This window comes from Penaeus vannamei, chromosome 10 (assembly GCF_042767895.1).
Source record: "Penaeus vannamei isolate JL-2024 chromosome 10, ASM4276789v1, whole genome shotgun sequence".
Classification (NCBI taxonomy): Eukaryota; Metazoa; Arthropoda; class Malacostraca; order Decapoda; family Penaeidae; genus Penaeus; species Penaeus vannamei.
Genome location: NC_091558.1, coordinates 46,306,645 through 46,307,180, shown reverse-complemented (window position 1 = coordinate 46,307,180; position 536 = coordinate 46,306,645).

The following is a 536-nucleotide window of genomic DNA, read 5'->3' as shown; positions in this document are numbered from 1 at the left end:
ACACTTTTTTTCTACAAATTATTATACGAAAGTGGTAAAAATCCCGCGATTATATTAGAAAGTGGTCGTATTTTCTTACTCGTGAGATCATGCATTCTGTGCAGCCCTGTGACTGTATGTCTCCTCGCCTCTCCACCTCTCCCCCTTACTTCTCCCCCCCTCTCCCCATGCCTCTGTACCTCCTCCTCCTCCCCCTCCCCATCCCTTGTGCCTCCTCCTCCTCCCCTTCCCCATGCCCCTGTACCTCCTCCTCCTCCCCCTCCCCATGCCCCTGTACCTCCTCCTCCCCCTCCCCATGCCCTTGTGCCTCCTCCTCCCCCTCCCCATGCCCCTGTGCCTCCTCCTCCTCCCCCCCCATGCCCCTGTGCCTCCTCCTCCTCCCCCCCCATGCCCCTGTACTCCTCCTCCCCCTCCCCATGCCCCTGTACCTCCTCCTCCCCCTCCCCATGCCCCTGTGCCTCCTCCTCCCCCTCCCCATGCCCTTGTGCTTCCTCCTCCTCCCCTCCCCATGCCCTTGTGCCTCCTCCTCCCCCTCC